Below are 24,459 nucleotides of genomic sequence, written 5' to 3'. Positions count from 1 at the left end.
TGCACGCCGCAACGATATAGCTTGGGTTGTAGGAGCCCCTCCGGAGTTTGCACACCCCCAGTGAGCGCAGTCGACTATATATATGGATCAGACAGCACGTCGCAACGATATATGGATCGGGATGCACACCACATCGATTATTATATGGTACCTATTGAGCGTGAGTGCTGAGTGTGAGCGCTGATTGATAAGAGTTGAGTCATGAGTGAATGAGAGGCTTGCCTGAGGGGCTATATATACTTGTATACAAGTGATGCTTTGCTTGAGGGGCCTGTTTTATGAAATTACTATTTTTACTCATCTTTATACTGAGCCTCTATCGAAAATGTTAAACAAATATTTTGAACAACTTTCATTAAAACTGGAAGTTTTACGAGATGTTTGGAAATTAAATTACTGATTTGGTTTTGTTATTTCCATTGAGATTTTCATGTTATGTGATGTATATGAATGATCGAAAAGGTTGCTAGAAGGGCTGTTTATGAATTATTTTGCCGGAGGGGCCGATTACGACTTGTCATCACTTTTACTATAAACTACATTGAACCTTTATTGAAACTGTTAGAAAGTTATCTTTCAAAGGATTTTATTGAAACTGGGGTTTAACGAGATGATTTGATCTGTATACTGTTTTGGAAAAATTACTGTACCCACAGTGGTGCTATGACGTGGATTACGTGATTTCTTGATGCTCAGATTTTATTTACTTTTATTACTTACTGAGTTGGCGTACTCACATTACTCCCTGCACCTTGTGTGCAGATTCAAGTATTTCTGAGCTCGGTGGCAGGTTCATCGGAGTTAGCAAGGTAGCTGCCTGGCGATCGCAGCCCTGCTTTTCTCCCTCCTTATTCTTCCTTAATGTATTCTTGTGATTTCCCGGCCATATTGGCCTTGATGTTGTTAGACAATTGTAGTAAATGCTCATGACTAGTGACACGCCGATGTCAGGCTTGGGTATTTATTCCGCACTGTTAATTTAGACTTACATCATGAGATTATTAATTAATAAATGGTATAAAAATGACTTTTATTGAATAATGGTTGATTCGGGAATTGTGTCGGCTGGCCTAGTTTCGCGATAAGCGTCATCACGACCGAATCGGGTTTTTTTGGGTTGTGACACATGCATATTCTATCATGTCTTAGTCTCGATTATTACTATTTGACATATCATATCATTGTTCGGGCTAGTATCATGACATCTTTGAGCCCGTGTGTGTGAGACTGGAGAGTAGTGACTGAGTGAGGCCGAGAGCCTGATATTGAGTGACAGTATGGGATCGGGCTGCACTCTGTAGCGAGATTTTGATCATGCCTTCGTTGACTTGATATAACTCTTGGGCTAAGAGAAGCCCCTCCGGAGTCTTTACACCCCCAGTGAGTGCAGTTGATGATATTGAGGGATGGATCTTCCCTGGACATGGATCTTGTCCGAAGCATTGATACCTGGAGATGGATCTTCTCCATACGGTTGGAATGGCCTTCCTCGGTACTGGATGACTACGGTCAATGATGTGTATATATTCCGGGATTGATCTTCCCTGGGCCGGGTGGCCATATACAGTATCGAGTGGTTGAGCAATTATGAGTGGAGGTACACGGAACATTGATCATGCTATTTGTGCATTGGTACTTAGAGATTTTCGGAGCTTTATACTCTGTACTGGTCATGTTATATTTACTTACTACTGAGCTTTTACTTGAACTGCAAGCATGCCTACTTTTTCTATACAGTTTATTTGTATACCATTGAGGTTTGGTTCGTCACTACCATCAGTCCATAGTTTTGACTTGTTACTTACTGAGTTGGTGTACTCACGTTACCCCCTGCACCCCTGTGTGTAGATCTAGGTATCTCGGGGCACAGTAGTGGTTGCTGATCATACCAGTTGGAGACTTTCCGTGGAGATTGCGAGGTAGCTGCCTGACGATCGCAGTTCTACCTTCTCCTTCCTTATCTTCCTTATAGTACTTTTGTTGGATATTCTCAGACTATGTAGTCGTGTTTGTCTCAAACAGTTGTAGTAATTTGCTCATGACTTAGTGACACCCGAGGTCGGGCTTGTACTTTCTTTCCGCTTGTTTTGATTTTATACTATTACCTTTTATCGGATTTCTATTAAAATATTATTTTTCTTATGTTTTTAAATGAAATATGGAGTATTTGGAAATAAGTTGGCTAGCCTAGTTTCACGATAGGCGCAATCACGACCGGGCCGATTTTTGGGTCGTGACATATTAGTATTAGAAACAGGTTACATAGGTCTCACGGGTCATGAGCGGGTTTAGTAGTGTCTTGTGGATTGGTACGGAGAGGTCTGTACTTATCCTCGGGAGGTTGCAAAACCTTTAGGAAAAACTTCATATTCTTGAATTCTTGTCGTGCGAATCTATTGATTTTGGTACTAGACTTCTGTTATTCTATTCTCTCACAGATGGTGAGGACACGGGCTACCGGTCAGGACTGACGATCACTAGTACCACTAGTTGGGGCCACTAGAGGCCGAGGACGCGGTCGATGCCGTGGTAAGTGCAAGGGTGTAGCCCGTACAACAGCTAGGGCAACACCTGTAGATCCACCCACCTCCCCTGTTCATGATCAGGCTCCAGTGGGGGATGCTCCAGCAGCACCAGCTTAGGCACCGACTGTGCCTATTGTTATTCCGGGTCTTCAGGAGACCTTGGATCAAATTCTGACCGTGTGCACCAGCCTTGCTCAGGCAGTCGCAGTTTCTACTACAACAGCTACTTCTCAGGCTGGGGAAGGCACTCAGACTCCCACCACCCGTACACCCGAGCAGGTTGTTCAGGGACTCCAGACACCAGAGGCACCACTAGCCCAGCCGGTTGCACCTGCTCAGGATTTTATGGTTCCAGTTATGCCTAATGACGAGCAACGACAATTGGAGAGGTTTAGTAAACTTTAGCCTCCGACTTTCAGTGGCGTAGAGGGCGAGGATGCCCAGGGTTTCTTGGATAAGTGTTAGAGAATGTTACGTACAATAGGTATTCTGGAGACTAGTGGGGTGTCATTTACTACTTTTCAGTTTTCTAGAGCTGCCTTCACTTGGTGGGAGGCTTATTAGAGGCGTATGCCTGTTGGTGCACCGCCCCTTGCCTGACATCAGTTCTCCATTCTATTCCTAGAGAAGTATGTACTGCATTCCCGTAGAGAGGAGCTGCGCAGGCAATTCGGGCAGTTGCATCAAGGGGATATGACTGGTCGCAGTATGAGATACGATTCTCCGAGTTGGCCCATCATGCTATATGGCTAGTTCCCACGGATAGGGAGAGTATCAGGAGGTTTGTTAATGGCCTCAACTATCAGCTACGGATTTTGTCTGACCAGAGAGAGTATTTAGCGCCCCTTTTGAGGAGGTGGTTGACATTGCTAGAGAGATAGAGTCAGTTCACCGCCAGGAGCGGGATGAGAGGGAGGCCAAGAGGTTTTGAGGATATAGTAGCTTTAGTAGTGTTCCTTCGGGAGGTCAGCCTCAGCACGACAGAGGCCGTCCATTCAGACATGCTCAGCCAGCCCGTTCAGGTCACCGTGGTGGGTCATCTGGCTATGGTTCTTACAGTTCACATCAGGGTCACTCGTCTCTCAGTGCCCTTCCAGCTCAGAGTTCGACTTAGGCACCATCAGTTCAGGGCTCATCTATGCCTGGTTCTTCTAGTGGGTATCCCGGTGTGTGGGGCTCCCTTTAGTCCCCACCGCCATTTGCCGGGAGAGGTTTATTCGAGTGTGGAGATTTGGATCATATTAAGAGGTTTTGTCCCTGTCTTATGGGAGGTTCATCCCAGCAGAGGAGTCAGCCTTCGGCTTCAGCACTAGTTACTTCCCCACTCGCTCAGCCAGCTCGGGGTGGAGGTCAATCAGCGAGGGGTTGCCCTAAAGGGGGAGGTCGATCAGGTGGTGGTCAGGCCCGTTTCTATGCCCTCCTAGCCAGACTAGATGCTATTGCTTCAGATGCTGTGATTACAAGTATTATCTCAGTCTACCACAGAGATGCCTCTGTATTATTTGATCCAAGTTCCACTTTTTTCATATATGTCATCATATTTTGCCTATTATTTGGATACGTCCCCCAAGTCTCTTGCTTTATCTATCCATTTATCTACTTTGTTGGGTATTACTATTGTTGTAGACCGTGTATATCAGTTATGTGTAGTGACTATTGGGGGTTTGGATACCCGAGTGGATCTCTTGTTGCTTAGTATGGTTGACTTTGATGTGATACTAGACATGGATTGGTTATCTCCGTGTCATGCTATTTTGGACTGTCATGCTAAGACAGTGACATTGGCTATGCCGAGGTTGCCACAGATTGAGTGGCGAGGTTCGATGGATTATGTACTTAGTAGAGTGATTTCATTTTTGAAGGCCCAAAGGATGGTTGGGAAGGGTTTTCTTTCTTATCTGGCCTTCGTGAGGGATGTTAGTGCAAAGACTCCTACCATTGATTCAGTTCCGATCGAGAGGGACTTTCCGGATGTGTATCCTGTAGACCTGTCGGGCATGCCACCGGACATGGATATTGATTTTGGTATTGATTTGATGCTAGGCACTCAGCCCATTTCCATTCCACCGTATCGTATGGCACCGGCGGAGTTGAAGGAGCAGCTTCAAGAACTCCTTGATAAGGGGTTTATTCGGCCTAGTGTGTCGCCGTAGGGTGCGCCTGTTCTATTTGTGAAGAAGAAGGGTGGCACTATGAGGATGTGCATTGATTACAGGCAGTTGAACAAGGTTACAATCAAGAACAATTATCCTTTGCCTCGTATTGATGATTTATTGACCAGCTTCAGGGAGCGAGGGTGTTCTCCAAGATTGATCTCCATTCAGGGTATCACCAGTTGAAGATCAGGGACTCAGACATTCTTAAGACAGCTTTCAGGACCCGATATGGTCATTATGAGTTCCTTGTAATGTCTTTTGGGCTGACCAATGCCCCAACATCGTTCATGCATTTGATGAATAGCGTGTTTTGGCCTTATCTCGACTCGTTTGTCATTGTGTTCATTGATGATATTCTGGTGTACACGCATAGTCAGGAGGAGCACGCGAAGCATTTGAGAGTTGTGTTGCTGAGATTGAGGGAGGAGAAGCTTTATGCAAAGTTCTCCAAGTGTGAGTTTTGGCTCAGTTCAGTTGCTTTCTTGGAGCACGTGGTGTCCAGTGAGGGTATTTAGGTTGATTTGAAGAAGATAGAGGTGGTTTGGAGTTGGCCCAGATCATCCTTAGCCACAGAGATTCGCAGTTTTCTTGGTTTGACGGGTTATTACCGCCGGTTCGTTTAGGGATTTTCATCTATAGCATCACTTTTGACCAAATTGACTCATAAGGGTGCTCCATTCATGTGGTCGGATGAGTGTGAGGCGAGCTTTCAAAAGATCAAGACTGCCTTGACCACAACTCCAGTATTAGTGTTGCCATCAGCTTCAGGTTCTTATTCATTGTATTATAATGCTTCGAGAGTTGGTATTGGGTGTGTTTTGATGTAGGAGGGTAGGGTGATCGCGTATGCTTCCCGTCAGTTGAAGCCCCATGAGAAGAACTACCCCGTTCATGATTTGGAGTTGGCTGCCATTGTTCATGCGTTGAAGATTTGGAGACATTATCTGCATGGTATGTCTTGTGAGGTGTTTACTGATCATTATAGCCTCCAACACTTGTTCAAGCAGAAGGATCTCAATTTGAGGCAACGGAGATGGTTGGAGCTACTAAAGGATTATGATGTCAATATCTTGTACCATTCGGGAAAGGCCAATGTGGTGGACGATGCCTTGAGTATGAAGGCGGTGAGTATAGGGAGTTTGGCGTATATTTCTGTTGGGGAGAGACCTATTGTAGTTGATGTTCAGGCCTTGGACAATCGGTTCGTAAGGCTGGATATTTCGGAGCCTAGTCGGGTATTAGCTTGTGTGATTTCTCGGTCTTCCTTATTTGATCACATCAGAGAGCGCCCGCATGATGATCCTCATTTGCTTGTCCTTAAGGACAAAGTTCAGCACGACGATGCCAGGGATGTGACTATTGGTGATGATGGGGTTTTGAGGATGCATGGCCAGATATGTGTGCTCAATATGGATGGGCTTCGGGAGTTGATTCTAGAGGAGGCCCATAGCTCGTAGTATTCCATCCATCCAGGTGCCGCAAAGATGTACCAGGATTTGAGACAGCATTTCTAGTGGAGGAGAATGAAGAAGGATATTGTGGGATTTGTAGCTCGGTGTCTCAATGGCCAGCAGGTGAAATATGAGCATCAGAGACCGTGTAACCTGCTTCAGTAGATGGATATTCCAGAGTGGAAGTGGGAGCGGATCACCATGGACTTTGTAGTTGGACTCCCACAGACTTTGAAGAAGTTCGATGCTATTTGGGTGATTGTGGATCGGCTGACCAAGTCCGTGCACTTCACTCCAGTATGTACTACCTATTCTTTAGAGCGGTTGGTAGAGATCTATATCCGAGAGATTTTTTGCTTGCACAGTGTCCCAATTTCCATCATTTCAGATAGAGGTACTCAGTTTACTTTGCAGTTTTGGAGGGCCGTGAAATGGGAGTTGGGTACTCAGGTTGAGTTGAGTACAATTTTTCACCCTTAGACGGACGGGCAATATGAGCGCACTATTCTGATATTGGAGGGCATGTTGCGCGCTTGTGTCATTGATTTTGGAGGGCCATGAGATCCGTCTCTACCGCTCGCAGAGTTTGCTTATAACAACAGTTATCAGTCGAGTATTCAAATGGCTCCATATGAGGCTTTATATGAGAGACGGTGTAGATCTCCAGTTGGTTGGTTTGAGCCGGGTGAGTCTAGGCTTTTGGGTACAGACTTAGTGCAGGATGATTTGGACAAGGTGAAGGTGATTTAGGAATAGTTTCGTACATCGCAGTCCAGACAAAAGAGTTATGCTGACAGGAAGGTCCGTGATGTGTCTTACATGGTTGGAGAGAAGGTTCTACTGAAGGTTTCACCCATGAAGGGTGTTATGAGATTTGGGAAGAAGGGTAAATTGAGTCCTCGATTCATTGGGCCTTTTGAGGTGCTTTGGAGGATTGGGGAGGTGGCTTATGAGCTTGCCTTGCCACCCAGCTTGTCGAGTGTGCATCCGATATTTCATGTTTCTATGCTCCGAAAGTATATTGGGGATCCGTCTCATGTTTTGGATTTCAGCACGGTTCAGTTGGACAGTGATTTGACTTATGATGTGGAGATAGTAGCTATTTTGGAGCGTCAGATTCGAAAGTTGAGATCAAAGGATATAGCTTCAGTGAAAGTGCAGTTGAGAGGTCGGCCCGTGGATGAGGCTACCTGGGAGACTGAGCGGGAGCTGCGGAGTAGATATCCTCACCTATTTGAGACTTCAGGTATATTTAATCATGGTATTAGTGGAAAATTAGGGAAGAAAGTTGGGAGATTAGGGCTTGAAATTGGAGACTTTGATTTAGGGATTTTAGGGGCCGTTTGTGGTCGAATTTTGGTGTATTTGGTATGTATGAACTAGTGAGAGTGTAAGGATTCTAGTTTTGTAAATTTTATCGAAATTTGAGACGTGGGCTCGAGGGTCAGGCTTGGCCAATTTTGGGATTTTTGAGTTAAACTGATAATTTTCATATGAGTTTCACTCCTTTAGCATATATTGATGGTTATATACTGATTTTGGTTAGATTTGGGGCATTTGGAGGCCGAATCGAGAGGCAAGGGCGTCACGGGCTAGAGGTTGGCTTGGCTTGAGATAAGTAACGCTTCCAAACTTGGTTTTGAGGGCTCGAAACCCCGAACTATGTGTTCTATGATTACTATTGAGGTGACGCAAATGCCAAGTGATGGGCGTGTGGGCGTGTGGGCGTGCACCGTGAGAATCGCGGCCTGGGTCATTTCTATGGCACCGCTTAGTTTCATGTTGATATTTGTGTTGAAACTATGTGATTAAGTTAATGAGCTGTAAATCATGCTAATTATCATGTTAAGGCTTCACGCCAACACTGTTGAGACCCGAGAGGTCGTTTCTTGTTGTCATGTCATTAGCTTCATTTATATTCTGTACTCAGTCCTGTTCATGCATATTCAATCATGCCTCAGTCTCGATTATTGCTATTTGACATATCATATCATTGTTCGGGCTAGTATCATGAAATCTTTGAGCCCGTGTGTGTGAGACTGGAGAGTAATGACTGAGTGAGGCCGAGAGCCTGATATTGAGTGATAGTATGGGATCGGGCTGCACGCCGCAACGAGATCTTGATCAAGCCTTCGTTGGCTTGATATAGCGCTTGGGCTAAGAGAAGCCCCTCCGGAGTCTTTACACCCCCAGTGAGCGCAGTTGATGATATTGAGGGATGGATCTTCCCTGGACATAGATCTTGTCCGAAGTATTGATACCTGAAGATGGATCTTCTCTATAAGGCTGGAATGGCCTTCCTCGGTACTGGATGACTACGATCAGTGATGTGTATATATTCCGGGATGAATCTTCCCTGGGCCGGATGGCCATATACAATACCGAGTGGTTGAGCACTTGTGAGTGGAGGTATACAGAACATTGATCATGCTATTTGTGCATTGGTACTTAGAGGTTCCTGAGCTTCATACCCCGTACTGGTCATGTTGTATTTACTTACTGCTGAGCTTTTACTTGAACTGCAAGCATGCCTACTTTTTTCGTACAGTTTATTTGTATACCTATTGAGGTTTGGTTCATCATTACTGTCAGTCCATAGTTTGGACTTGTTACTTACTGAGTTGGTGTACTCACGTTACCCCCTGCACCCCTGTGTGCAGATCCAGGTATCTCGGGGCATGGTAGCAGTTGCTAATCATACCAGTTGGAGACTTTCTGTGGAGAGTGCGAGGTAGCTGCCTGGCGATCGCAGTTCCGCCTTCTCCTTCCTTATCTTCCTTGTAGTAATTTTGTTGGATATTCCCAGACTATGTAGTTTTGTTTATTTTGAACAGTTGTAGTATTTTGCTCATGACTTAGTGACACTCGAGGTCGGGCTTGTACTTTCTTTCCACTCGTTTTGATTTTATACTATTACCTTTTATCGGATTTCTGTTAAAATATTATTTTTCTTAAGTTTTTAAATAAAATATGAAGTATTTGGAAATAAGTTGGCTGACCTAGTTTCACGATAGGCGCCATCACGACCGGGCCGGTTTTTGGGTCGTGACATTTTTATAGTAGTGTAATGTTCCAGGATAGTAACCTTACAAAAACTGCTTCTTCTGATTTTCTTTTGGCTTAAATTAAGTATCAATTTGGTCTTACTTTTGTCATGTCACATGAAATTTTAAGCAGATAGCTGGAGCTGATCCAGTTCTGTGATAATCACAGTAATTGAATTCTTCAAGTAATTGTTAAGCATTTTTGGTTGTATTTCTGTTTTTAAGAGTTGTTTTTCCTTTGTAATTAATGAACAATGTAAGCATGCTAATCTGCTTTTAAAGCTACCAGAGAAATCTTAAGAATCGCTTTTTCCTTAATAATGCAGTCTTGGACATCCTATGGTGTTTGATAGTATGCCTGAAGCAATTGAACTACTTTTTGTTGCTTTTCTTTTTTTAGTTTCACCAGATTTTCTGTAGCAGGGAGTACTTTATCGTTCAACAATCCAAAGATGCATAACTTATTTCTATTGAACAGCATTGGCTACAATATATGTGTGTTATTGTAGTTGCATGTCTATCCTAGTGGCTGAAACAACATCTCACTATTTGCTATGCATAAAAAATATTACAAGTAGGTATATTTCAAGCGTCAGAACTTATCAAACTGAGTCATTATGGAGTTCAGTCATCTGATTCAATTAATTATTAGAATAAGTTTGGATGAAGATTCAAATTCCTCTTTGGATTTGTCAAACTAGCTATTGCTCTGTGTAAGTCTTAAATAAATATCCGTGGCCGTAGTAGATTGATATAGGTGATCCTGAAATAGATCAGAGCAGCATGTATTGAGACATGAATGGCAAACCAAGTGAAAAGGTACCATTAGTTTAACTTCCATTGAAAAAACAAGATCTTTTTTTCTCTTTCCAGATCAATCCTCTTTTTTTCCCTTTCCTTTTTCCAGAAATATTTTTGTAGATTATGTACAAAAAATTGAGCAGTATCGCCAATGAAAAGCTTTTAGATTTGGTTTTTGTACTTGCAAAGTAATATGTTTGATGGATTTTCAGTGTTGCCAATCTAGGTGTTTCCATGTGAAGTTTATATGGAGTAGATGATTAACAGTGTGAGTTGGATATGATGTTGCGACTATAAGCATGTATTTAAATTGCGTGTGTTCTTTCTTGCTTTCCAAATTAAATTTAAATTGAGTGATTGGAGAGTTACTGGTAGAACAAAGTGATTAAGATATTATAAAATTATAAGTTTCATCCAAAAGAAAATGTAAATTAAGATATCATAGAATATTGTGGTTTCCTTCTTTTTGAGGTATAGTTAAAAATGGGACCTCTGTGTAAGTCTTAACATTTTTGAGTTCTTTTAAAAGGCATTCACAAATGTAAGGGATGTTAGTACGTTTTTAATACGGTATTACAGTTTACTGCTTTGTACTAGAATTTCAGATCTACAATTCATTCTTCATTAATCTCCTTCAATGACATTTTCCTTTTTTGTTTGGCTGATAGGTCCAAAATGGCTATTGAGTATCTGAAAATTGTTGTGGCTTTTAGATGAAGTGAACTTTTAGATGAAGCGAAAACTGACTGTTCTGGGTACAAAAAATTTGGTTTTTATTAGATTATATGTTCACATTCAAGTTTAACCATTGTGCTGCTCTCATGATTTATTTTCTGCCTTTATTATGGTCAATGGTGTGACCTAGATCATTGAATATGAGTTTCCGGAAACCCAATAACTTTTGTATACACCCTGCATTAATATTAAGAAATTCACTAAATATTCGTAAATATCTAATTGTGAACCCAATTAGTATTGCATATTAATTTGAAATTACGGTATGAACCCATAAACTTCAAATCCTGGATCTGCATCTGATTGTGGTTCCTTTATTGTTTTTCTTTAACATGACATTAATTAACAATGCTTCCAATAGAGCCTAAACTTGGAAAGCTATACGTTCTCTTTGCAGGGAGTTTTAATCTTATATCAAGGATACTAACCTGTTAAATGCAATATTACCATATATAGTTCCTGGAGTTGGAGTTACAATAAGCATATCTTTACAAAAATTTTATGGTATGGTTGTATCCTAGATTTTTCTCTGATAAGGTAAGACATAGGATATTTAATTTCGTATTTGCAGTAACCATATTGCTATCCAAGTCTCCGAAATTTTTTCATCTAGAAATAGACTGAGAAGTAGCATTTTCCAGTAAATACAAATGTATAATGTCATATTAGTTAATTTGTTCTTGGGTGATTTTAAACTTTAGAAAAAACCACAAAGAAATACTAATACGTCTTCTACAAAAGCTCTCGCATTCATCAAGTTGTGTGTATTTTGTTCTGCATCCTCTTCTTTATTTGCTCCTCTTTGTGGCTTTCACTTGGTTTCTTTCAAATCTCTCCATTTTGGGTTCAGATGATTACAGTAAGGTTGAATAAGATATATTCTCAAAAGAGGCAAGTTATTTGAACTAAGAGTGTAGAAGATCTTCGAGCTGTTTTTGGTGAAGCAACCTTCCTCATTTTGGCCCGTCTTATTTTCTCATCAGATGTTCAACGGTTTTTCTTACTTTTTTCCCTGGTTTGGTTGTAGGTGTTTCCCTATTCATGATGAATGCTTACCATATTCTGCTAAACTCTGCCGTGTTAATTTTATTTTATCGACTTTAAATGCCTCTTACAGGAGTATATATTTGCTAATTGTCAACCAAAAACTGTGGATACTTACGAAAATACATTTCTAACGCAATGGAGGCTAAGGATTTTGCATTGATGTCTGAGAAGAGAATTGCCAAGGGAATCCGAAGAGCTGCTATTACAACATATCATGCTTTTGAGATTGGAGATTTGGCATCCTCGCTTGAGTAGAAAATGAATGAAGCTTTTGATAATGAAGAAAGCTAGCTGGAAGATGATATTTTAAGGCCGTCTGAAGTAGTAATATCTAAGATCTGTGCTGTTGTCCATTCCAAGAATTACTGTTCCATTTTCTATTTTGCCAGGAAATTTTGCATTCTTTCCAATTACTAAGATCAACTAAAAGACCTGTGCTGTGCACATATAGTATTAAAATTATTAAATTCATTGATTATAGTCCACTAAAGTCATTGGTACATCACTTTCTGCATGTGAACATATAGCATTAGATCTTTAAGCCTAAGTATCACAGGGAAAATATTATGTTGTCGTTTCAAAGCTTTCTTTACATGTTGGTCCCGTGCGGTGCACGGGCAACTCCCTACTAGTATATATATATTATATAAGGGAGGATCGAACTCTGCTATGAAGAATTGTACACAAAACAATGTGAAGTGTAACTTCAAAATTTATTCCTATGATGTGTCACACACAATGTATACATATAATAGTGTTAATACTTCAAAGAACCATTAACAGTGGACACGTGTACTATGATGTGTCACACGCAAGCCGAGACTCTAGAACTTTTATCTATATGCTTCACTTCTATTCTTTCTGTAAAATCTACTAAGCAGAGTAGGATTCGATGTACTTCTTTGTAGAATTTTACTTGTGTTGGTTGCCCTAATTTGTTTTGTACTTCAGGATCCAACCTCCGTAAGCTTCTCTTTTCTGACTGCAAATTGTCCCTTCATTTCTCTCCTACTCTTTTGCTTATGTGCTTTCAATTGCTCCAATAACTAACAATGAAATTAATGATTTTTGGGAGAATCTAATGATAAGGAGCCAGGTTTTTCTTTTCCGTGCCCTTGCTAATTCAAAACAAAAAAACAAACCCTTAACACTGATTGTGTAAAGATAATGATTCTGTTGTTGAAACTTCAAGGAAACATTTGTCATTTTGAATCAACTTTCACTATTTGTTATATTTTGAAATACTAGAAGAGTATGCTACTAATAATTCTTACCTTGTAAAAACAAAGATTATGTTATTAATTCTATTCAACGGAGGTAAAGCTCTCTATACATAAAAAAAAATTAGGATTGGGTAGAACCAAATTCGCACATACTGGATATTTTGATAAAAGTTGTAGTTGAAATGTGGGGATCTAGGGTAGGCACACAATATGTTTGATTGAATTCCTGTGAGAGATGTACTTCTATGATATAGTTTCCGGTTGCTATCCATTTCCCTTCTCTATTGCCCTTTTCTGTGTGTTTGTTTTCTTAAAAGATTAATATGCAATATAAAAATTTAATCTTCTGTTGGGATTGAGATATTTTATTTCTCTACCTTGGTGCATATTACTTCTTTTTCTATCTCTAAGTAGTGAAACTGTTTTTTTTTACATCATAGATGGATGGAAAAATAATTTGCAAGGCTATTGTCACGACCCGGATTTTCCACCTTTGGGAGTCGTGATGACGTCTACTCATGAAAGTTAGGCAAGCCGAGTATAACAGATTCATTACCCTTTTTCTTAACTTTTTAACATTTACGAATTTATATGTGATCAACAGTGGAATAATCATAACAACAGAAATGCGGAAGACAAATTCTAATAGTTTAACCAAATACTAATACAAAAATCCAAGGTACAACTTCACCCAGAATTAGTGTCACAATGTCAGGACTATCTACGAATACTACAAACAGTGGTCTGAAGGAAAAATAAATACAATCTGTCGTCTTTGAAGTACATAAAAACAGAATGGAAAGATAGAAGGGGACGCCAAGGCATGCGGACGCCTGCAGGACTAGCTCGGGTCTCCTGATGGACTGAAGGCAGCAACCTCTCTACGGTCCAAATGCTCCACCACCGGGATCTGCACACAGTGCAGAGTGTAATATCAGCACAACCGACCCCATGTGCTGGTAAGTGTCGAGCCTAACCTCGGCGAAGTAGTGACGAGGCTAGGACAATACTACCAAATAAACTTGTGTAGTTATATCATATACAACAAATAATAACGACAGAAACTAGCAGTTAAAGATGGGAAGGGGAAACATGCTCGGGGAAATATCATGTACAAACAGAAATTCAGTAAAGAAGCATACGGAACACCAAAATTCAACTATAAGCAAAAATAAGGAGAACAATAACAAGTGCACGACATCACCCTTCGTGCTTTTACTCTCGTTCTCACCATAAGAATCAATATATTTGGCACGACATCACCCTTCGTGCTTTTACCTCCCATAGTCATGGCACGACATTATCCTTCGTGCAATATCACTCATATCATGGCACGACATCACCCTTCGTGCTTTTACATTGACAATATCGGCACGACATCACCCTTTGTGCATTAACACTCACTCACAAATATCACGCACGACATCACCCTTCGTGCTTTTATGCTCTTCCTTACCCAAGCAATAATCACAAAGCAATTCCGGCAAGGGAATCAATAAAATCACAATAGAATCCTCGCAAGGGAACAATAGTATAACAATAATATCCCGGCAAGGAAAACAATATCATAAGCACTAACATCCCGGCAAGGGAAACAATATCATGAACCTCTTCTCTTTTCCACAATTTCTTCACAACTCAATTCTCAACTTGAGCCAATGCTCTACCGTGTTCAATTACAAATAATACTTCCACAAGCCTTGTTCAACATTTGAAATTATCATATTAAACATGAACAATACATAATGGAGTCAAACAATCATAATATAAGACTTACGGGCATACTTGACACCAACGTATGGGTACTCGTCACTACACCTATACGTCGTACTCAACAATTAACGCATAGCAAATAAAACCAAGACTCCTATTCCCTCAAACTAAGGTTATACCAAACACTTACCTCAATGTCACGAACACAATCAAGCCTTAACTACCGCTTTACCTATCGATTCCACTTCCAATTCACTTGTATCTAGCCACAATTTACTTAATAATATTAATAAATGCTAAATAAACCAATTCTAATGCATGAAAATAAATTTTCTAGTGTTTTTCCCAAAAAGTAAAAAATCGACCACGAGCCTGCTTGGTTCAAACCTGAAATTCGGACCAAAACTCGATTACCCATTCACCCCGAGCACGGATATACAATTGGTTTTGGAATCCGACCTCAATTTGATGTCTAAATCCCCAAATTTCGATATTCCTAAATTCTACCCAAAATTCCCAATTCCATCATGAAAACCCTAAATTCTAGGAGAAATTGTAAAAAGAGGTTAAAGAGTAAAAGAAATGAGCTAAAAATCATTTACTTGTGTTTTGGGGAGAAAGATTGTCTTGAAAAATAGCCTCTTATGTTTTAGGGTTTTGAAAAATGAAAAATAGCTAAAAAGTCTCATTTATATATACCCCTCTCAGATCCTCATCACTGACCGCATAAAAAGGACCGCGGCCGTGGAGCTCCACTGCGGACCGCAAAATATCGAGCGCGGCCGCGAAACATGGCCTTGCCCACCGCTGATCACGAAAACCCCACCACGGTCGCGAAGACCCCACCGCGATCACGAAGATTCACCGCGGACCGTGAAGCCTGGTTCAGAGACCTGCAACTTTCTCTGAACCCGCAACAGTATTTTTTAAGTCTAATTTCACTTCGTGGCCTATCCAATACTCACCCGAGCCCTCGGGGCTCCAAACTAATCACGCACGCAAGTCTAAAAATATCATACGGACTTGCTCGTGCGATGAAATCGTCAAAATAACATCAACAACTACGAATTCAACCTCAAATTCATACAATTACTCAAGAATATTGAAATTTCCATTTTCCCTCAACTATAGGTCCGTTTTATACCAAACCACTCCCGATTCTTACCAAATTTCACAAATTCAACCAAATTATTATTTCAAATCTGTACCGGGCTCGGGAACCAAGATATGACCCTGATACTATCAATAACAAGCATCATTTCATTTCAAAAAACCTTTATATTTTCCAGCAATAATTTTCTGCAAAATTTTTTTTCTTGAATTTGGGATCTCGGAATTCGATTCCGGGAATATGTCCAAGTCCCAAATTTTACGACGGACCCTACAAGACTGTCAGATCACGAGTCCGGGTCCGTTTACCAAGAACGTTGACCAAAGTCAACTTTAATCAATTTTAAAGGCCAATTTCCTTATTTCACTTAGACTTCACATAAAAGCTTTCCGAAAATGCACCCCGACTGCGCACGCAAATTGAGGTAAAGCAAAAAGATGTTTTTAAGGCCTTGAAACACAAAATTTACTTTCAAAACGATGACCTTTTGGGTCATCACATTCTCCGCCTCTAAAACAACCATTCATCCTCGAACGGACATAAGAAAAGTACCTGAGTCGGAGTAAAGATGGGGATATGGGCTCCGCATATCGGATTCGAACTCCCAGGTCGCTGACTCAACAGGCTGACCCCTCCACTGAACACGAAACGGAGGAAAACTCTTCGATCTCAACTGACGAATCTGCCGGTCCAAAATGGCCACCAGCTCCTCCTCATAGGACAAGTCCTTGTCCAACTGGACAGTGATGAAGTCTAACACGTGAGATGGATCGCCGTGATACTTCTGAAGCATGGACACATGAAACACTGGATGGACGACTGATAAACTCGGCGGCAACGCAAGTCTATAAGCCATCTCTCTCACTCGATCAAGAATCTCAAAAGGACCAATGAATCTAGGGCTTAGCTTGCCCTTCTTTCCCAATCTCATCACGCCCTTCATAGGCGACACCCGAAGCAACACCCACTCACCGACTATGAATGCCACATCACAAATCTTACGTTCGGCATAACTTTTTTGCCTGGATTGAGCTGTATGAAGCCTATCCTGAATGATCTTAACCTTGTCCAAGGCATCCTGTACTAGATCCGTACCCAACAACCGAGCCTTTCTGAGCTCAAACCACCCAACCGACGACCGATACCGCCTACCATATAAAGCCTCATAGGGAGCTATCTGGATTCTCAACTGGTAGCTTTTTTTGTAGGCAAACTCCGCTAAAGGCAAGAATTGATCTCAAGATCCTCCAAAGTCAATAACACAAGCTCAAAGCATATCCTCCAAAATCTGAATAGTACGCTCAGACTGCCCGTCCGTCTGAGGATAAAATGCTATGCTCAGCTCGACCCGTGTGTCCTACTCACGCTGAACTGCCCTCTAAAAATGTGAGGTAAACTGCGTACCTCGGTCCGAAATGATATACACGGGCGCACCATGAAGACGAACAATCTCCCGATATAGATCTCAGCTAACCTCTCAGAAGAATAGGAAACTGCAACAGGAATGAAATGTGTAACTTGGTTAGCCTATCAATAATAACCCACACTGCAGCGAACTTCCTCTGAGTCCGTAGGAGTCCAACAACGAAGTCCATAGTGATACGCTCCCACTTCCACTCAGGAATCTCAATCTTCTAGAACAAACCACCAGGTCTCTGATGCTCGTACTTTACCTGCTGACAATTCAAACACGGAGCCATATATGCAACAATATCCTTCTTCATCCTCCTCCACCAATAATGCTGCCGCAAGTCCTGATACATCTTAGCGGCGCCCGGATGAATAGAGTATCGGGAACTATGGGCCTCCTCTAGAATCGACTCACGAAGTCTATCCACCTTAGGCACACAAATATGAGCCTGCATCCTCAAAACTACATCATCTCCAATTGTAGCCTGCTTGGCACCCCCGTGACACACCGTGTCTCTAAGGACAAGCAAATGAGGATCATCATACTGCCGATCTCGAATAAGATCAAATAATGAAGAACGAGTGACTGTACAAGCTAACACACGGCTGGGCTCAGAAACATCCAACCTCACGAACTGATTGGTTAAAGCCTGAACATCCAAAACAAGCGGTCTCTCACCGACCGGAATATAGGCAAGACTGCCCATGCTGACTGACTTCCTACTCAAAGCATAGAACACTACATTGGCCTTCCTCGGATGATATAAGATGGTAATATCATAGTCCTTCAATAGTTCCAACTACCTTCTCTGCCTCAAATTTAGAACCTTCTGCTTGAACAAGTACTGTAGACTCTTGTGATCCGTGAACACCTCACATGACACGCCATATAAATAGTGCCTCTAAATTTTCAGCGCGTGAACAATGGCTGCTAACTCCAAATCATGAACTAGATAATTATTCTCATGAATCTTCAACTATCGCAAAACATAAGCAATGACCTTGCTATCCTACATCAACACCGTACCAAGTCCAATACGAGATGTGTCACAATACACTGTATATGGCCCTGAACCTATAGACAATACCAACACCGGCGCTGTAGTCAAAGCAGTCTTGAGCTTCTGAAAGCTCGCCTCACACTCGTCCGACCACCTAAACTAGGAACCCTTCTGGGTCAACCTGGTCATCGGGCCTGTAATAGATGAAAACCCCTCCACAAAATGATGGTAATAGCTTGCCAAACCCAAGAAACTTCGGATCTCTATAGATGATGCGGGTCTGGGCCAGTCCTTGACTGCCTCTATCTTTTTCAGATCCACCTGTACCTTCTGTTGATACAACGTGACCCAAGAATGCAATTGAACTCAACTAGAACTCACACTTTGAAAACTTAGCATACAACTAACTATCTCTCAAAGTCTGAAGAACAACTCTCAGGTGCTTCTCATGCTTCTACCGACTGCAGGAATAGATCAAAATATATTCAATGAAGACTATCACGAATGAATCCAGGTAAGGCTTGAACAACCGGTTCATCAAGTCCATGAAAGTTGCTGGGGCATTTGTCAACCCGAATGACATCACCAAGAACTCATAATGTCCGTACCGAATGTGAAAAGCTGTCTTAGGGACATCGGATGCCCTAATCCTCAACTGATGGTAGCCCGGCCTCAATTCAATCTTCAAAAATACCTTGGCACCCTAAAGTTGATCAAATGAATCATCTATCCTCGATAATGGATATTTGTTCTTGATTGTGACCTTGTTCAACTATCAATAATCTATACACATCCTCATCGATCCATCCTTCTTCTTAACAAACAACACCGGCGCACCCCAAGGCGAGAAACTAGGTCTAATAAAGCCTTTATCAAGCAGGTCTTGCAACTGTTCTTTCAATTCTTTCAACTCTGGAGGGGCCATACGATATGATGGGATAAAAATAGGCTGAGTGCCCAGAACTAAATCAATGCAAAAGTCAATATCCATTTCGGGTGGCATGCCCGACAGGTCTGAAGGAAATACCTCAGGAAACTCGCGAACAACGTGCACAGAATCCATAGAAGGAACCTCGGCACTAGAATCACGAACATACGCCAAATAGGCCAAACATACCTTCTCAACCATACGCCGAGCCTTCATATATGAGATAACTCTACGGGTGGAATGACCAGGAGTCCCTCTCCACTCTAAACGAGGTATATCCGGCAAGGCTAAGATCACCGTCTTGGCATGACAGTCCAAGATAGCGTGGTTAGGTGATAACTAGTCCATCCCCAATGTGACATCAAAATCAACCATATCCAAAAGTAACAGATCTACTCGGGTCTCAAGACCCCCAATCACAACTATATATGAACGATGGACACAATCTACCACAATAGAATCACCCACCGGTGTAGACACATATACATGAACACTCAAGGAATCACTAGGCATGACCAAATACAGTGCAAAATAAGACGACACATAGGAGTACGTAGATCCTGGATAAAATAGAACTAAAACATCTCTACTACAAACTAGAACAGTACCTCTGATAACTGCATCGGAGGCCTCAGCCTCAGGCCTAACTAGAAGAGCATAACATCGGCGCTGGGCCCTACCACTCAAAACTACATCTCTGGGACGGCCTCCTACTGGATGACCTCCATCTCTAATACCCCTACCTCCACCTATAGCACCTCTACCCACACCCCTAGCTGGCTGAGCGGGCAGTGGAAGACTCAGTGCCTAAACCATGGCACGGGAACCCTGATGCTAAGAGCTGCTCGGTGCTCGAGGGCAAAATCTAGCAATATGCCTCGTATCGCCACAAGAATAACAAGCCCTTGGCTGCTGAGACTGCTGACCTTGACGTCCTGGATAACCACCCTGAAAACTCTAGAGCGGCGGTGCACTGATATGAGCTAGTAGTGCACTGTAGGGCAACTTATCAGAATACTACATATGAGAACCACAGCCACCTGGTACACCGTGAGAAGCCTGTAGTGCTGAATAAAACGGCCTGGAAGGATGGCCCCTACCAAAAGAATCCCTGCCTCTGGACGAGGCACCACTGAACCTTCCCGAATGACGAGGCCTCTTGTCAGACCCTTGACCACTGCCCTATGATAGAACCATCTCAACTCTCCTGGCCACATTGGCCGTATCCTGAAAAGAAATCTCACTCCCCGTCTTTTTATCCATCTACAATCAAATAGTCTAACGAGTCCCTCAATTAACCTCTTCACTCTCTCTCTCTCTCAGTGGGAAGTATAAGAAGAGCATGACGGGCCAAGTCAATGAATCTGGTCTCGTACTGAGTAACAATCATAGAACCCTGCTGGAGACACTCAAACTGCCTCCGATAGTTCTCCCTATGAGTGATAGGAAGAAACTTCTTCAGAAATAGCTAAGAGAACTGATCCCAAGTCAAAGCCAGTGACCCAGCTGGTCTCGCCAAACAATAATCTCTCTACCAAGTCTTGGCGAATCCAGACAGATGGAAAGCAGCAAAGTCGACCCCATTGGTCTCCATGTAACGACCCGGCTGGTTGTTTTAAGAATTAACGCTCTGATCCCCTATTAATTGTTTTCCCCATATTTGTTTCTGCTATTTTGATTTGCCGGGATGTTTGGTTTTGAGTTTCGGAGTGTTTTGGGACACTTAGTCCCTAAAAGAGAGCTTAAGCTTAAGAATTTGGACCATAGTCGGAGTAGTGTGAAGATGGCCTCAGAATGGAATTATGTTGGTTCCGTTAGCTTCGTTGGGTGATTTCGGGCTTAGGGGCATGTTCGGATTGTGTTTTAGAGGTTCGTAGCTTAATTAGGCTTGAAATGCCAAAAGTTGAATTTTTGAATTTTTCGGTTCGGTAGTGAGATTTTGATATCGGGGTCGGGATGGAGTTTCGGAAGTTGCGGTAGGTCCGTTGTGTCACTCGGGATGTGTGTGCAAAGTTTCAGGTCATTCGGACGAGGTTTGATAGACTTTTTGATCAAAAGCGGAATTCAGAAGTCTTTAGAGTTTTTAGGTTTGAATCCATGGTTAATTGGATGTTTCGATGTTGTTTTAGGTGTTTTAAGGATTGGTACAAGTTTGGAAGGTGGTATATGACTTGCTCGTGCCTTTGGTTGAGGTCCCGGGGTCTCGGGGTGATTTCGGGTGGTTAACGGGTGATTTTGAGTTGAGTTTGACAGTTGAAGGAGTTCTGTTGCTGTCATAATCGCACCTGCGGCTAGGGGACCGCAGATGCGGGCACGCATGAGTAGATAGGAAGCCGTAGATGCGGCCAAGAGAGGGGCAGGCTGGGATCGCAGAAGCGAGGTCCTGGTCGCACCTACGATTGCGCAGATACGGGATTTCTTGCGTAGGTGCGACCCTATTGTGTTATGTGAAGTTCGCAGATGAGCACCTCGGACCGCAGGTGCGGTTTTTCTGGGGCAGAAAATATAAATTCCACCCTTCGCGAATTTTGGCCATTTCTCTCAATTTTTCATTCGGGGTAAAGCTTTAGAGGGCATTTTCAAGGGAGATTTTCAAAGGGATTCATTGAGGTAAGGCCTTTGGTCCTTAAGCTCATTGTTATGATGATTTTTATTATTGTAAGCATGAAATTTGAAGGAAAATTAGTGGTAAATTGGGGGTTAGGGCTTTGTTAAATGGAGAGTTTTGAGTGGTGATTTGAGGGACCATTTGAGGTCCGGTTTTGGTAATTTTGGTATGATTGAACCCGTGAGAGTGTGAGGATTCCGAATTTGTAAATTTTACCCGATTCCGAGACATGGTCCGGGGGGCGTTTTGGTCATTTTTCCTAATTTTGCGTATTTTCTTAGAATTAATTAGTTAAATTAGTTACTTGAAGTTTCATTTACATTATGCAATTACTTTAAATAGATTTAGGCCATTTGGAGTCGGATACTCGTGGCAAGAACGTGGTTTCGAGTTGATTGAGCTGGTTCGAGGTAAGTGGCTTGCCTAACCTTGTGTGGGGGAACTCCTCTTAGGATTTGGTATTGTTGATATTTGAGATGCCTTGTACGTGAGGTGACGAGTGCATAATTGTGCTAATTGTTGAAAATCCTATTTTCATTAAGTAACTATAACTATGTTTCCTTTCCTGTTTATACTACTTGCAATTTAAGTCTACTATTAGCTTAGGAAAGCATGTCTAATTGACTTAATTTCTTTACTTGCTCAAACTACTTTATTTGAATTATGTGTATCATGCTAGGTTAGAAATACCTATTTGCCTTGGTATGAAATTTGGATTCAAATGAATATTCTCTATGTCGCTGCTGTGTATTTACTTTGGGACTACGGGACGGTATCCCGGGAGATCCCCCTGTGATAGCATCATAGGAAACTCAAATCGATTCAAGGACAAGGATGAAGCTTTGAAATTTCAAAGAGGGCCTTTAACAAGATCTCAAGCTTAAAAGTTGCAAAACAAGGTCATTGGACTTCAGGAACGATCAAAGAAGTTGTTAGTTGGGAGGAAGATCTTAAGGATAAATTATATGAGTTATCTAGGTATTATAATTATTTTATGGCCCAAATTCATGTTCAATAAGAGTTGGATTAGATCCCAAGAAATATCTTCTGAAGAAGGTCCAAATCAGGCCACTATTGGGCCAATTTGGCACCTAAAATGTGTCCAAACTTGCAGCCCATGAAGTCCTACATAAAGCCACATTTTTATAGCATAAAAAGGACTTGCTTGATGTTCAAGAATGATAATAGTCGTGCTAGATGTTGAGTGCAAGTTGGTGCCAAGTTGCTTGCAAATTTCCTTCAGGATTTCCAAGATTTTCAAGATTCGGTCAGAGATTTGTTTGGGACTTATTTCAATATATTATGGGACTATATTTATTGCTTTCCTAGTTAGTTAAGGTATGTTTTTCTTTTACTAAGATTTTTGGAATTACTTTCCAAGAATGGCTTGGTTTTTGCTTCCTAGTATTTTCCTTTTCCTAAGGAAGTTGGACTTGTTATCCAAAGCAGTTTAGGACTTTATTTACTTGTTTTTTAAGTAGAATTTCCTGACCCCTCTCTATATAAAGGGGTGCATTTTTTGTTTTTAGATAGATTATTCAGATTATTATCAATAAAAATTGTGAGATTTTTCTTGCACTCTTGTGTGTGGCTACTCTTGGATTTATTCTTCAACCTTCAAGACTCAACTTAAGGTGGTAAGATTAAACTCTTTCGAAATCTTAGATCACTTCTAGGTATTCAAGAAAGGTGATAAGTTTAGGCTTATTGTTGTTCTTATTATTCTAATGGGTCGGGTTTCACAATCGATCTCTTGTTTTTAATTCTCTACCAAAGGCGATTAGTTCTTTGTTAGCTAATTGTTGTTTGTTAGGATTCAATTTCAAGAATAGACTTCTTGAATTCAAGAAACCCTTTCTTGAATTCAATCTATCTTTAATTTTTCGTCTTGTTTTTTCGTTTCTTTATTTTCTTTTAGCTTCCGCATGTTTCTTGATTTTCTTGTTTTTCTTTAGTAATTCTTGAATCCCATATCATGTTGTTATCAAGTGGTATCAGTGCATAGGCTAATCAAGATTTTAATCTTGGGAGGTTCTTGAGCAAAAAAAATAAAAATAAAAAAACGAAAATTCAGCCCCAAAAAAGTGTTATTGCTCATTATTATTTTTAGAGTTCATGTATTATTTGGTTTTCCAAGTCAAGAAAGGAAGTAAGAAGAGGGGATCCTAGTTCTTGAAGATTAGGGTAATTTCTTTCCTTATTCTTGTGGGTTTTGGGTTTCCTAAATTCTTTCATTTTTTTCTACTAATCAATTCCTATTCTTCCTAAGTTTGGTCCTTCACTTTTCGTTTTTTAACTCCATATTCTTATCACTAAGGGTTGTGACTTGTTAGGTTTATTAATATATCTAAAGATTAACAACCAAGAGTTGCTTTGAGTGGAAAAAGGCAAGAGAGGTGAGAGTATTAGAAGGGAAAAGCCAAATCTGAGAGATACATAATTCTTCTAATCTTTGTTCTAGATGTTTCAAACAGGTTGTTATAGTGAAAGGAGGCGAGCTATGACTCAACAACTTGAAAAGTCAAACTTATAGTATACCGAGTGGAAGGAAGACAATGGTAAAGTTATTTTTCAAACAAGAGCTAAAGTGATGTCTGCAATTTGTGCCCTTAGAATTGACAAAGAGTTATGCTATAACTCAATTAGCACTTATATGGTTGAGAAATTGAATTTGCATTATGTTGAGCATATTGAACCCTACATGTT

At 41.3% G+C, this 24,459-nt stretch overlaps 1 long non-coding RNA gene across 4 annotated transcripts in view; it reads left to right on the top strand.

The window, feature by feature from the left end:
• The window catches only part of LOC107806236 (uncharacterized), a 28,440-nt gene extending 16,271 nt beyond the window's left edge, over nucleotides 1-12,169 (top strand). For 2 of the 4 annotated variants that reach the window (XR_012707743.1, XR_012707741.1), the window contains exons 4-5: nucleotides 763-809; nucleotides 8,793-12,169. This is a non-coding gene — a long non-coding RNA (uncharacterized LOC107806236). The remainder of the gene's footprint in view (nucleotides 1-762; nucleotides 810-8,792) is intronic. The other 2 variants (XR_012707742.1, XR_012707740.1) reach the window with 1 other exon arrangement.
• Nucleotides 12,170-24,459: the final 12,290 nt, after the last annotated feature.

Source organism: Nicotiana tabacum, chromosome 3 (assembly GCF_000715075.1).
Source record: "Nicotiana tabacum cultivar K326 chromosome 3, ASM71507v2, whole genome shotgun sequence".
Lineage (NCBI taxonomy): Eukaryota > Viridiplantae > Streptophyta > Magnoliopsida > Solanales > Solanaceae > Nicotiana > Nicotiana tabacum.
The sequence above is the reverse complement of the archived record's forward strand: the minus strand, read 5'-3'. Positions and strand labels throughout refer to the sequence as shown.